The sequence below is a fragment of the Silurus meridionalis genome, chromosome 8 (genome assembly GCF_014805685.1).
Source record: "Silurus meridionalis isolate SWU-2019-XX chromosome 8, ASM1480568v1, whole genome shotgun sequence".
Taxonomy (NCBI): Eukaryota; Metazoa; Chordata; class Actinopteri; order Siluriformes; family Siluridae; genus Silurus; species Silurus meridionalis.
Window position 1 is genome coordinate 3,300,959 of NC_060891.1, and position 13,988 is coordinate 3,314,946.

At 38.1% G+C, this 13,988-nt stretch overlaps 1 long non-coding RNA gene across 2 annotated transcripts; it reads right to left on the reverse strand.

Annotated features, from left to right (window-relative positions):
* Window positions 1–6,674: 6,674 nt before the first annotated feature.
* LOC124389716 lies at window positions 6,675–7,832 on the reverse strand. Of its 2 annotated transcripts, XR_006926614.1 has the most exons (3): window positions 7,706–7,832; window positions 7,141–7,224; window positions 6,823–6,858 (listed from the first exon to the last, which is right to left on the reverse strand). It is a non-coding gene; the product is annotated as an uncharacterized LOC124389716 (long non-coding RNA). The 2 variants fall into 2 exon arrangements; XR_006926613.1 differs by lacking the exon at window positions 7,141–7,224 and having other exon boundaries at window positions 6,675–6,858.
* Between the last annotated feature and the right edge of the window lie 6,156 nt (window positions 7,833–13,988).

The window sequence follows — 13,988 nt, forward strand, 5'->3', positions numbered from 1 at the left end:
TCCTTCTAGTCAGAATATAGTAAATATGTTCTCCTGGTTAATTAAGGAGACTGTGTTTATTAGAGACACACACATTTATTACAGTATAACCCTTACCCTAACACTAACCGTATAATTTCTGAATGGGGAAATATAGATTACCTTTGGCATTTCGGACAGCATTACCCATGATCCTATGCCTGAGTAACACAAAAAAAAGGGAAATTCATGTCCATGAACACGAACCAATCAGAGGATACAAACCAGAATTTAGTTCATCAGGTGAATACACAACACTGCACAAAGCTTTGCAATGAATAATAACAATCAGTAAATGTGTGTAAAATGAACATGGAGTGTGTGTTTTTGGATTCATACAGTGTGGTCTAGTGGTTAAGATGCAGCGCTCCCACCGCTGCGACCCGGGTTCGATTCCCGGTCAAGGAACCATCCCCAGCCACTTTCAGTGCCGGTCCCAAGCCCGGATAAATTGGGGAGGGTTGCGTTAGGAAGGGCATCCAGCGTAAAAACATGTGCCAAATCAAACGTGCGGAGGATCCGCTGTGGCAACCCCTAACGGGAGAAGCCGAAAGAAAGTTTTAGTTTTACAGTAGGCTGTAATGGCCCTGTTTGTTGGCCATGGTGCATTCTGGGTAGTGGAGTTTGATGCTGATTTTGGGTTAGGGTTAAAATTACTAAAACGAAAAGAAGAAAAAATAATTAACGCTGCAAAAAGTTTATATAAATGCACACTCGATGGTATGTCGAGCTTTCCTTTGTCTGCAGTGAGCTGAAGCTGAAGGGGTGAACAAAAAATCTGCACTTGTATGTTTTCCTTTGCAGCCCATTGACCATGCCAAGCTGCACATGCCCTAACAATTAACGCCTATTTTCCCTGAATATACTGCGATCGCAGAGCTAGGCTGTTACACAAAAATAACGCATGCAATTCCTGTGTATTTGTTCATTATTTTGTTTGCTGGGTTTCCCTTTTTTAATGTTTAATGGAACTTACTTAAAGAAAGAAATGCAGCATACCATGGGTCATTGTGTGGAGAAAAATCTTCCCCAAAGCCACTGAAAACACTGCCTGAGCTAAATTATGAGCTAGACTATAGACATGTATAATATCTCAGTCCACATTTTATAAGTGCAAAAACGGCAATATAAATATAAAACAGCAAAATAAATTCAAAATCCCACAAAAATGTCTCCCCAGGTGTCCAGGGATGAGTTGCGTAGCCTGTGGTAATGTTAGCTAGTTTTATTTCTTCTGTAGAGTCATTATAGAAAGCCACATCAGTATTCTGACCTTTTCTATATTCCATAAAAAAAAGAAAAATCTGTCAAACTCGGCCATCCAGGAATGTTCTACTGACCATGCGGATTCAATAATTATGCAACAGCTCTTAGTGTACACAAATATGAACGTTAACTAGCGGTTTTTATTCCAACCCTGGTGTTTTCATTTTATTGTGCATCATTCGGACCAGTGTATTAAAGGACCAAATAAACTAAAACACAGCTTATTTTGCCAACCGAATGGAGGCTGTATTCGTTTGTTTACAGTATCTGTTCCTCCAGCAGATCGGCAACTATTATAAGCATAGAGGAATTTTTTTACTGCTTATCTTTCAGGGTTCCTTCAGGGTTTTTTTTAAACACTGTATCTGATTTTTGTGTGTGTGTGGTGGATCAGTGTATGTTGCCTTCAATCGTTGTATTCGTTGTATTTTTTGTAATTCAAAAAAACAAAAAAAGGAATCAATGTCATCATTTCTTTTTTGATTTAATATTAAAAACAGTTTCAAACACGCAAAAAAAGGAAATGTATCAATTTTCTCTATTCGTTTAATTACGCAACGTGCAGCATTAAAAAGCTTCACAATGTCAAATGTGATCCACCATATTTCCAATCCAACATCCAAACCTGGAATTTAAATTCGAACAGCATTGGTCTTTTTTTGCAGGATGAAATGTCCACTTTGGACCCATTTAAGCAAATGATAAAAAGTTCTGTGATAAACGATGCATCTTTAAGATGTGCATGCAGTCTAGAACATGGTAGAACATCGTAAGTATTAGTGATGTGAAGATCGGATCATTGTAGTGACCTGGTTCTTCGAATCGATTTCATCAGAATGAACAAATCTTTTTTTGAGTCATTTAGTTCAGTTCGTTCCTTTGATCAGAAGTAATATCAAATGTTACATGTTCAATAAGCAGATCCCCCAACACGTCTACATACATGAACTTTAAATATAGTTCCAATAATGAATATATATTAAGCTAAGGACAAATTATAATAAACAAAATGAGTAGCTCACCTTTTATATTTTCTGGTCCGTGTTGTTACAGTTTTTCCTACTTTCCAGTCACGTGACTCCCATATTTATTGTAACAATAATGTCAATATTTGTACCAAAAAAACCTCATCAGTTGCATTGTGCAGCATCTGTCAGAGTCACGTAATAAAATAACTCAATTACTCTCAATAAACTACTCAATTATGTTTCCTGTACATGAATTTTGTGATTTTGTGATGATTTGCTTAGAAGATAAAGTAGAAAGTTAAGTATTACTTTTATTTCCAGTAGAAAATAAAAGAAAACTACTCTTTCTTCTGAGACTGAGGAGTTGGGCTTCAGACTGATTTATCTGGGGCTGTGCTGATTTCTGATTGGACAATCACTGGGTCTCATTTTTTAAGACGTATACTAACATATTTATTCATAGTTCATTCAAAGTGACATTTACACAAGAATTTCCATTGTTCAATTATCAGTATTTTTATTCTAAAAATCACGGAACAATCATTTATTCAGTTATACATGGATTATTGTCAAGAATTCTGTCAAGTTGAAAAATCTTGCCTACAATCCTTTAGATTTCATTAATGAATTCTGAACGTGAAAAAATGCATCACAAGCGCCCTGAGTGCTGATCACCTGTCATATAGATTCGGCTTCATGCCACTGTCGTGTTTGTTTGTTTGTCATTGTCCTGTACCCAACCCCATCCTGCCAAATTTAAGACCAATAAAAAATGCCAACAAAACACCAGAATGCCAAAACGCCGTTTTCATATTGATCCGGATTAGCGTAGAGGTAGCTTTAAATACACGCCAGGAATGAGACACAGGTGGCGTCAATGACACAATTAACACACAGAAAGGGAAATTCACATGAAGGATCAATGAGGGCTTTTAGTAGCCAAACCCTCATCATGACAAGCCTAAAGTACCAAGATCACACCCTTTGCTGGTGTGTGCTGATCACCTGTCATATAGATTTGGCTTCATGCCACTGTCGTGTTTGTTTGTTTGTCATTGTCCTGTACCCAACCCCATCCTGCCAAATTTAAGACCAATAAAAAATGCCAACAAAAGTAATGGCACTGTGTAACAGGAGAATTCAACCAAGAGTCAATATGAAGTGTATACTATATGCAGTGGATGAGCTGGATTGGATGGATGTCAATTAGACTCATCAAGGCTGGGTTAGGGTTAGGGTTAGAATCACCCCTTCCCTTCACCACACCTGTCTCGTTTTGAGGTCTGTCCATCCAGCAGGCTCTTCTCCAGGCCACTAATGGTCCTCTTTTCTTTTTACTGAGTCACACAGGAAACGCACCACTGGCTACAGTGACTAAGAGCCTGGAAGCATTTCCAAACACTCTGAGAAAATGAAAAGCCACTGTGATTTTGTTTAGGACAGTCGCTGCCGGTCTCGCGTCGTGGTAACGTTTGCACATCATTTTAGATATTTATCATTTGATTGTGGGTTCCCAAGAAAAAAATCAGTTTTAATTTGATTCAATATGTGATTGTCCTGCAAGAAAATCGACGCTTATCCATTTTGTTTGACGTCTCTGATCATATATAAATCACACTAAAAATAAAACACAACACAACAGATAAAACAGGGTTTTAACAGATTAAAGCTATTGAAAGCTAACACAGTACAGGTGAACACAATGGGTAAGAGGCCGAAGAAAGAACAAGAAGCCGAGACAGGACTACAACAGGAAGCATAACAATAAATAAACTTGATCTATGACTTTTGCAATAAATTATTGCTATTTAACGAAATATTAATGTAAAAATTAAGATTATTATGAACTTAAAAAAAACCCACACCCAATGCAACATTCTTGTTCATGAGTAAACACACTCCTGATAAAAACATCTTCACCTTCCGTGACCTGCAAACCTACTCTCATCATCGCCTCCAACAGAGATCGATGTGAATTAAAGAAGTTTCTTCGAATCTTTAACAGGCGTCTCCACAGATGGTCATTTAACATTTGAGGAAACACGAAAGATGCGAAACGAGAACAAAATTATGGTAGCGGAGCAGACATGCTTCTTTTTTTTAATTTTTATAAATATCTAAGCCACAGACAGAAGCAATGGGAAAAACAAGAACCTTCGCTTTGCTAAATATATAAAGCAGACAAATTGTGAAGTGTTCACTCCTAAGCTTGTTTCTGATTTATTTTAATACCAGACGACAGAAAAAAGGGGGGACCTGAAATGGAACTGGTCGTGTTTCTGAGGACCGCAATGAGGTGCAGTACAAACAGTGGGGCATATTAGTTTTAGAGGCGTGTGTGTGTGTGTAGTTTGGATATATAGCTAGCTTTAAACCTACTGCAACCTACTGAAGGTAATCCAGTTTATTTTCATACACAGTATTAGGGTGCTCAATTTAATAATAAAAAGGAAAAAAATGCAGATTCACCCCTACTAAGATGCAGTGCAATCCGAGTTCAATTCGATTCAACACAACCCGATTCAATGCAACACGGTGCAATAGAAAATATATGATGTTATGCAATTTAATATGGTAAAGATTTCTTTATTTTTGTTTTATTTCTTTGGTTTAGACAGACAGTAATTCATTAATTTACTTAAGTATCTTCTAACTTCTAACGCATGGCCCTTTCACAGGCCTTAGTAGGGCAAAAAAATAAAAGATTTTAATCAAACCAGACGCTTTTTTCCTGTTCAGTCTCCAGGAAGATGCAGCTCTGCTGCTGCCATGTTAATCTGCATTCTACATGACCCTCAGGACACGCCTCGGTCTCCGTAGTGTTGTAGCACGTCATATTCACGTAGCAAAAGTGGTGCTGAGAGAAGGCGCTCGAGAAACTATTTAGCAAGGAGAAATCAATTTACATATTAAAAGATGGTTACAAATTATTGTATACGTTGTATATAATAAAAGTATAGTGCATCTACTAATAATTATATATAAATAAATAGAGTTTTACCAGTGCAAATATGTTCAAAAATGATGCATTGTGATACAAATGTCTTTTTATCTGATGCACACTTTTTGTGTATCCCTGCTTCAAAGCACAAACTAAAAAAAAGTGTATAATTAAATCAAAGACAGCATTGGGGCCGTAAGACAAACCCTGGCACCATATCACTCATATCACTATATTAAGATGGGCATGGGAACTATAGGATGAAGCGTGTCTCGTCCATTTTTAACAAAGCGGCCGCACGTGATTGCAGTGTGTCTCCTATGACGCATTTTTTGGTCGTGCAGTCTTGGAGGACGGTCGTAATTTACGACCCTTGGCTTGCGATAATGGCAAGTTAGCGGATGGGTTCTTAAAGACAGAACCGTACTTTAATTCCCGGTTTGCCTAAAGCGACTAATTCTATAGACGGAAAGGAATAAACACGTGCACAAATAGCTGTGAGAATGATCAAAAAACACGGCTATTTTTTGCCCCAGAGGCAACACTGTCATTTCCACGGCTTTCTTTACCTTTGGTTTTGGGGAAAACACACACCACCAGGGGAGTGCAAGAGCGCAAACCACGGCAGACACGAGGGGGGTGGGACGAGACCGCAGGCTCCTGCAGAATAGCGTGTGGAGTAAAGCCACAGCGTGGACACACTTACTCACCAAATATACACACACAGCTGCCCTGCCGGCTTCCTGAACAGTGTGAGCAGTGTCACCCTTTTTCATTCACAACAAGAGGAATGAGATGTTTCCTCTCAATAGCTGCTCTCCCAATGAGGATTCATTTTTCAATAACAGTATTTCAATAACGGTTGATATACACTATATAGACAAAGGTACTGAGATGCCTGAATTCTCAAGCCATACATGGTTTTCCCCAAACTGTTACCACAAACTTGAACTAGGAGATCCAAACCTGTTCCAGCATGTTTCAGCTCCCTACAGATATGATTTACATGGGCTGGAGAGGAAGATCTTGAGTGGCCTACTAAAGAGCACTGACCTCAGCCCTATTGAATTGAAACGCTGATTGCACCCCAGGTCTTCTCACCTCACCTTCATCAGTAGCCGACTTTACTAACACCCTTGTGGCTGAATGAATCTCACACAGATCTCCACAAGCATACTCCAAAATCTAGTGGAACACCTTCCCAGAACAAATGAGGACTAAATGTGGAATGGGATGATCAAAAACGCATACCAATATTATGGTCTGGTATCCACAAACTTTTGTCTATAAAGTGTATTTCATAAGGAATTGAAATGGTCTATAACATTTAATCATTACGGAAAAGAATCAACCTGGAAATTAGACAATAATCTGTTTATTCATTTATTGTTTAAATCCGATTTTCTGTTTTTCCTGTTTGGGGTTGCAGGAATGTTAAGCAGAAGAATTCATTGCAGATGAAATTTGACATGGACCATGAATCAAACCATGAATTTTATTTGAAACAAAGTTTTGAATGACAAAAAAACAGCAACTCGGGATTTAGGGTTTCAAGCACCAAGCTCTTGCAGCTTTAAGCTGCAACTCTTGGGCCCTTGAGCAAGGCCCTTAATTCTCTGTGCTCCAGGGGTGCTGTATCATGGCTGCTCCCAGCTTCTGAGCAAGCTGTAATGTATGTGACAAATAATAATAACAATTCAGACACCGAGAGATATTTTTTCATACAAAATACTGCATCAGCATTAAAAAAAAAAAAAGACAGTTATGAAGCAGGCTGTGGTTATAAAACAGGAAATCACAGCGCAAACCAGCCAGAGTATGATCCAAAGGCCAAAACCAGGAGAATGGGCAAATGAACAAACATTACAGGAGAATAAGAAGGCTTGGAATGCGCAAAATGTTTGGCAAGACTTTAGATCAAAATAATGTGCTTTACAACGGACTCACATTCAGTGAACCAAACTGGAATGGCAGAGTGTGAAGGCCAGGATGGAAACTCAGGCCTGTGGCATAAAAGTCAGCCACTCTATCCTTGAACCAAAGATGGAGGTAAACTCAATTTTCAAAGCCATAATCCAAACCAAAAACATTCATAAAAATCCAAATTAAAAAATAAAAACTCTGGGAAAGTGATCCATGGAGTTTTGTTGAGATATCTAGCAAAATATAACAAATAGAAATCACTATGTAAAATATTTCCTTGAAGAAAAAGATCCACAGTCAACAATCAAGCAAGAAAAAGGCCTAGAAAGAATAAGACTAGAAAGCCAAGAGCACAACAAACCACCAAAGCATCGTAGGCCATGTCCACACTAATACGCTTTTGTTTGAAAACGTTTTACTCAACACTGTTATGGCGTTTTCAGTCAACAAAAACGTAGCTTATTGAAAACGCTCTCCAAAGTGGATACTTTTAAAAACGCTATTTTCTCATTGTAGAAAACAGAGGCTCTAGAAAAACGCATTTTAAAAAAAGCAAGAGACAAAAATGAGGCAGGTCGAAGCATCTTACATTTTGCTCATGCGCAGTGCAGGAACTTAAGCGTTTTCAGACGTTCAGTGAGGACGAGCAACTTTTGGCGAACGACTGAAAATGATAGTGTGTAAGCTTTTTTAGATAAAAACGCCGTTTTCATATTGATCCGGATTAGCGTAGAGGTAGCTTTAAATACACGCCAGGAATGAGACACAGGTGGCGTCAATGACACTATTAACACACAGAAAGGGAAATTCACATGAAGGAACAATGAGGGCTTTTAGTAGCCAAACCCTCATCATGACAAGCCTAAAGTACCAAGATCACACCCTTTGCTGGTGAGCAGCCTCTCTTCTGTCAGAGCTACATTCTAAACTGAACATGGATGTAAATCTGGAGTAAGAATAGCGTCCACCTTTATAAGGTAGTATGTAATTTAGGTGTCAGGTTTTTTTCCAGATGTGTTCTGAGGTAAACCAGAAAAGCCTGCTAAGAATAGACTGTTTCTATGGTAACATTGAAGTGGTAGACCAATGTTTATGGTGAACTTAGGTCATGAGTTCAAATCCTGGTATCACAAAGATGTCAGGTGTATAAATCCTGAAATTGTGAGTCGCTCTGGATAAGTGGGTGTCTACCACATAATATAATTGCTAGCTTAGCAAAACAAGTGCACCTATAAAAGTCACCTGATCTAGTGTTATTAGGTAGATTCGACAACTAGCAGTAACAGTACCAATTCAAAGCAGCTTTACCGTTACCATAGAAACAGTTTATTCTTATTAGCCTGTTCTGATTTACCAGCCAATGAAAGTTTTTTCTCTTCATTTCTCTGTAGGCAAAATTGCAAGACTTTGCAATGGAGGACAGGAAAAGTAGGGTGTAAATCACCCTGGAAAGAACCCAAGCCGAACTAACCGTGATTAACACCCTGACTCATAGCGAGTTGCTGATTTCTTGTCGACATGCTACATTAGAAACTTTGTTAGAAGTTCTCGGTTTGTTTATGCAACCATGTGGGTTTTCTCCGGGGATCCTATTTGGGATGAATTCGTCTGCTTTGCGCATAACGTTCCACTGGAACAAAAAAAAAAAACACAGTGCAACCACAGCAAGTTGTTCAGACTTAATTTTAACAGTGCATTTTGGCGAGGAAGCATGACTTCAGGTGAATTTTGACTGGGTGAAAGTCCACATGGGGCGTGGTTGTGTAGGGTGATCAGATGTAGGGTGTTGCTATGAAAACAAGGAATCACCAAACACCAAGCAAGCATTTTTGCCTTGTTTTAAGAGATGAATGTAATCAAATAGGGTGTGTGGTAAGTAATGTCTGGTGTAAAAAAGTAGGTTTTTACAAGTTGCACTTTACCATCTGTCACAGAACACAGCGACAAACACGTCATTGGAGAGAGTTACATGCAAGACAAATATTCTGCAGCTTTACTGCTGACTGCATGGCTGCCTTGTATTGTTTTCTACTTGATGTTGCAACTACCATGCAATTGTTTCATTTATTCCTCAGACACTGAATGCAACGTGTCTATGAGGTGCAATTTCCAGACACAAATCTTCCTATTATAATAATAGGCTTCTTCATACACTCAAGCTCTGAAGCTCTGCTCACAGGCAACTGAGTACTTGTTATCTGATTATTTAAGTACATTTCTAGGTAGCAAAGCTTCAGAATCTTGACTTTGGTTTGATTGGTTCACTTCACTCGATCATACTCTAGGAAATTAGGAGTCACAAATCCATTTTTTGATATGTGCTTGATTCTTAGGGAAAATTCAAGAATCCAAAGAAACTGGTTGGAACTCCATTTGCAGGACCTTCAAAATTCAAAACGATTCAAGATTTTTTATTTGGCAAAACATAGTTATATACAGAATACAACTTGCAGTGAAACATAAACCTGATTTGCTACTCAGAAAAGTGTGCATTAGATAAAAGGGACTATATTAAAAAAATGAGAAAATATGAGAGAATATGAAAAATAAAAGAAAATAAGAGAAAATATGAGAAAATATATTTGATACTGATAATGATAAAGTGGTAGTTAATCAGACATTCTTGAAGAAATATCAGGATTCCTGATCATGAATACTTTTGGAAAAAAATCAACTAGCTAGATATTTGTATTCATACATTTTAAGTATGAAATAAAATGCGAATTAGAGCAATCAAAAGCAATCTTGGTTTAGATTTTTAAATTGATGCTGAATCTTGATTTCATTTGAGCAGAATCAAACTCCCACCAACACGTCTACCTATGCAATTTTTCTTTTTATTGTATTCCAAAAAGACCAGCCAAGGACAAATGATGCAAAACAGAAAGGATTCATTTACACACTCAGAAACTTAGAAAGATTTGGATCAAAAGACTCTAAAAAGTGTCTCTACAAAACCTATTGGGCTTTTCGCAGTAACAATCAGCAATATCAACACAAACACAAAAAAAACACAAAAACTCTCACAATTCGCTCTCTGAGTCAACTTTAGCAGACACACTCATCCAGAACGATGTACCAAAGTTGCTTAGAGAATGTTTTTTTACTCGTCAGACATTTTTTTTAACAATGTTAGGAAGCTGGGGGTCAGAGCCCTTGAAGCAGGTTAAGGTTAAGGGCCTTGCTCAAGGGCCCAAATGTGTCAAATTGGCGATAATGGGACTTGAACCCTCGACCTTCAAATCAGTAACCCAAAGCCTTCACGACTGCGCTACAACTCCCCCAGTTTTAGCAGTACTGTATATGACTATATGACTCCGGACTCATTAGTCCAGAGTCATACTGTATAAAAGATTTGTTTAAATTGAGATCACACACAAGAGAAAAGTCTGTAGTTTTTAGTTTAGACCTCAATAGAAATGATCAAATTATCCCAGTGTAAGGGATTTTTCTGGGCAGCTGATTTTTCACCTTTTCAGTCAGGTTTTTCTCCAAACTGTTACCACAAACGTGAATGCACACAATTGTACAGAATATGTTTGAGTTTTGTAGCATGACATTTTCCCTTCACTTGAACTCGGAGACCCAAAAGTGTTTCAGCATCACAATGCCTTTGTGCACAAAACGTCGTGAAGATAAGCTTTACATGGGTTGGATTGGAAGATCCCAGGCCTCCTCAACTCACCTACATCAGTATCTGACTTTACTAACATCCGTGTAGCTGAATGAATCTCACACAAATCTCCACAAGCAAAATCTAGAAAAGTTTTAGAAAAGTGAAGGTTATTATAACAGCAAATGGGGAATAAATGTGGATGTACAAAAAGCACAAATCTTATGGTCAGGTGTTTATAAACTTTTGTCCATATAGTGTATATAATGGTACAGTACAGATAAATGCAAGTGTTAGATTGTGCTATTCTCAGTCCTGCTAAACGCCAGATGGAAAATAAAACCACCACAGAAAGTGTATGCAGCTTTCCTGAAAGCGCTTATGAATATTTCCAAATGACCCTTTCTTGATCCAAATATACGTACCAAGGGAGCAGGTAAATATAGACATAGGAACAGGCTTGCTGTTCTGCGCTTGACTTTAAGTCATCTAGAACGAGATACTTAAGTGCTATTAACTTAATGAACTGCTCCTTAGGCACTCAGAAACACCAGATAAGGTTTAAATGATGTCCAGAATAACTTCTCACTCTTGACAATTGAGTAATTTTTTTTTTTGCTTTTAAACATTTATAGGCATTTCGCCCCAGAATGCTGCACCTTGAACTAGCAGACCTGAGAGTAGTATACAAGCTCTCCTTTACTACGCCTCATTCGTCGTTCCGGGAGCAAGTCCAAGTCTTTGCTGCTGACTCATGAGGGCTGCTATATCCACACTGTGGCTTTATTTCTGCTCTATTACAGGCACTTTGCGGTTCTTTTCTCGGAGGTGTGTCTGCTTCAGACGGGGTAGCGGCATAAGCAGCAAGTGCAGATCTTTTTTTTTTTTCTTTTTTTCTTTCAATACTTCAAGGGGCACATGCGCAATTTATCGTTAAACCTTCGCTCATTCTAGACAGATTTGTCTCAGTGCTTAAACTTAGGCCGGAATCGTTCCTTAAACCCTTAAGCAGGAATAACTGTGTCTTTCTGTTTAAGAGAAAACTTCATTACGAGTCGAAGCTGCTGTGTTTGATGTGTCTTTACCCACTTAATGCCAGTCATTCAACGTTAGTCGCATGGCAGTAAATATGAGGATTAAAGCCATATGGAACGTAGCTTTCATGATTACAGACTTAACGCCGTCTGAGTTACAATCAAGTTCTTACAAACCTAACGTCACACATACAGTAATTAGATACTCGACGCTGCCAAACTCTACAGATGCGCGTGTTAAACCAGGGAAATCGTCCGTCGGCCTCGCTGCAGATGGGCTTAATTTGAGACTGAAGAACTGTGAAAGTTACACATTTACATTTATATTTTCACACAGCCTGTTTTTTTATATACAATACACTCGTAGACAGTTTAAAGAAAGTTGATTTTGACGTACTGTATATACACAAAAGGTTTGTGGACACCTGACTATAAGATCGTTGTGCTTTTTGAACATCCATTTCCTCATTTCGTCCCCATTTGCTATTATAGTTATGTCCACTCTTCTGGGAAGATGACCTACTAGATTTTGTGCTAATGTAGTTATGGTGAAAAGGCCTGGGGTGCGTTCCAATTCATCCCAAAGGTATTCAATAGAGGTCAGAGCTCTATAGCAGGCTCTCAAGAACTTCCAGTCCAACCCATATCTTCATGGGGCTGGTTTTGTGCACAGTGTCATGCTGAAACAGGTTTGGGTCTAAAAGTTTAGGTGAAGGGAAAATTTCATGCGAATCCAAAGACAATTGTGTGCTTCCAACTTTGTGGTGATGTTTTGGTAAAAAAAAACATGGCTGGAAACTTCAGGTGTCCTAATACTTTTGTTCCTATAAACTAAAAACTTCTAAGAAGAAAGTAGATTTTACAGTCAGTGTTACACCTCTGCTATGTCCGAATGTTTTTCCACTTTCCTAATTTGAACGTGTCTAGAGAGGGAATATTTCTAGTTATTGAAATGTGTGTAAAATGGTTACAGGAACTTGTTTAGTGAATGTGGTGGTGGAATGTGGTGGTGGGGAGGTGGTAGCTCAGTGGTTAAGGCATTTGACTTTGGATCGGAAGGTCACAGGTTCAAATCCCACCACCACCACCAAGCTGCCACTGCTGGGCCCTTGAGCAAAGCCCTAAAACCATCCCTGCTCAGTTGTAAGTCGCTCTGGATAAGGGCGTCTGCCAAATGCCGCAAATGTAAATGTCTCACAACATGAAAAACAACAAGAAATTAAAAAAAAAATGTTGAGAAAGTGCTGTGAGAAACTGCATTATTCAGCTTCCAGTAATATTTGTAGAAAGTTTTGGTTTTTATACAACATATCAATGCAATCTGAAAATTACATTCCTAACTATTTAACCCAAAAGCTGGCTAAGATTTAAAGGTGTTATAATGCTCGTTTCTGCATCTTACTATCTACTGTTCCTCATAGACTAGTAGCAGAGACACTTAGTCTTCCCCATTGGCTGGGTGGAAAAATTAAAGCCTGTAGTTTTATCTTGGCTTGTAAATCGTTTTGGTTGTGAAACCGAATTAAATCTCTCAAAGTGCATAAAAACTTTTTCGAAGCTCCAAACTATCAGTGAAAACAAAGACACGTTCATTATATGATGTGTTATGCAAGAGCAATTACAGCATTTTGGCAGACACCCTCATCCAGAGCAACTTAACAATTAACTCATTTATACAACAGTTTGTTTAATCGTGTTATAAATGAATGCACTGCATTTAAAAAAAGACTATAACCATAGTAACATTCAGTTCCAGTACCATACAGAGTGAGAAAGCTATTATAAGCATTTTCTAACCAAAGTACTGAGATAAATGGAGGATTTTTGTGTGGCGGCCGACTGATATAGTGAATATAGTGATTTTAATCGATAGGTCGAGGTCCGAGCTGTGAATTATCACTTACATATTCCACAGCATTGTTGATCTCCTGATTCTGATTAGTCAGAGGGTGTTCATTAATTTTTTCTAGTTCTGGTACCAAGGAATTTCACAGGTATAATATTTTAATAGTTTATCATTTCCAGAGTCATAAACATATTTTATAAAGAAAGCACTAATGAAACATTGCACAAAAAAAAAAAGTGTAGCTGATGCGGTACATTTTTTGTTTTGTTTAGTTTTTTTTTATGGATAGAGTTGCTTATTATGTATTTTTAGTCACCGTGGAGTTTTGGGTGTCAGCGTTTATTTAACTGTAAAGCTGTAGCTTGATGTTTTCTGGACT